The sequence below is a fragment of the Ovis aries genome, chromosome 2 (assembly GCF_016772045.2).
Source record: "Ovis aries strain OAR_USU_Benz2616 breed Rambouillet chromosome 2, ARS-UI_Ramb_v3.0, whole genome shotgun sequence".
In the NCBI taxonomy this organism is placed as follows: Eukaryota; Metazoa; Chordata; class Mammalia; order Artiodactyla; family Bovidae; genus Ovis; species Ovis aries.
In genome coordinates this window covers 186,388,607-186,389,558 of record NC_056055.1, presented here as the reverse complement: position 1 = coordinate 186,389,558, position 952 = coordinate 186,388,607, and the positions used below count along the sequence as shown (strand labels likewise).

At 45.2% G+C, this 952-nt stretch overlaps 1 non-coding gene across 1 annotated transcript; it reads right to left on the bottom strand.

Annotated features, from left to right (window-relative positions):
* Positions 1 to 240: 240 nt before the first annotated feature.
* On the bottom strand, positions 241 to 313 carry TRNAE-UUC (transfer RNA glutamic acid (anticodon UUC)). Its single transcript has one exon. It is a non-coding gene; the product is annotated as a tRNA-Glu (tRNA).
* Between the last annotated feature and the right edge of the window lie 639 nt (positions 314 to 952).

Here is a 952-nt window from a genome sequence, read left to right as displayed (position 1 = left end):
AAGAATAAATGTTCTTTGTTGAATGCAGAAAAATACATTTAATTATCTCTAGTTCTGTCTAAATCTCTTGGTAACACCTGTGAATATCTTTTCAGATACATATGGAATATTATATATAGACACAGAGAGAAAGAGAAAAAGGATCACTGTATAAAGGATGTTTTTGGTTAATTTTTAAATTGCTGGTTATTCTTTTACTAGACTTTTTTTTAACTATGCCACTCTGCTGTTGGATCTTAGTTCCCCAACCAGGGATTGAACGCGGACCCTCGGCAGTGAAAGTGCCAAGTCCTCACCACTGGACTACCAAGGATGTCCCTAGGCATTTAAGATTTATGTCTCAACCTCATGTGTGAAAGCCATATTTGGAAACTGCTGCTGCTGCTAAGCCACTTCAGTCGTGTCCGACTCTGTGCAACCCCATAGACGGCAGCCCACCAGGCTCCCCCGTCCCTGGGATTCTCCAGGCAAGAACACTGGAATGGGTTAGAGGTTCAGACAAATGAATTCACACACCCAATACCACACAGCTAGGAAAGTGCCAAAAGCCTTTCCTCTTCACTCAACACAGGTAACGATTTCTGGTTCTAAGGACTCCTGCATAAGGTAGGCCCTAGAATGCCTACCACATATTTCAGTGAAAATTTAACTGTCATCTTGGGGTGCATCTATCTCTTCCCTAAGATGAGCACAGATGGACTTCCGTGGCTAGCAAGCCTCTGAAAAATCATGTGCAAAATTTTCTGTGTATGTCTGAACGTTTCATTTTACAAGGGAAGATTTAGAGCTTTCAGGAGATCCTTAACAGGCCTGGGTCCCACACAGCCTGGGAGGCGCAGACGTGCTGAGCTCATGCATCCATGCCGGCTGTCTGCTGCATGGACAAGCGCACCTGTGCATTGCCCACGTCCAGCTCTGCTTTGTGGCTGATGCAGGCCACCAGTCCAGCCCT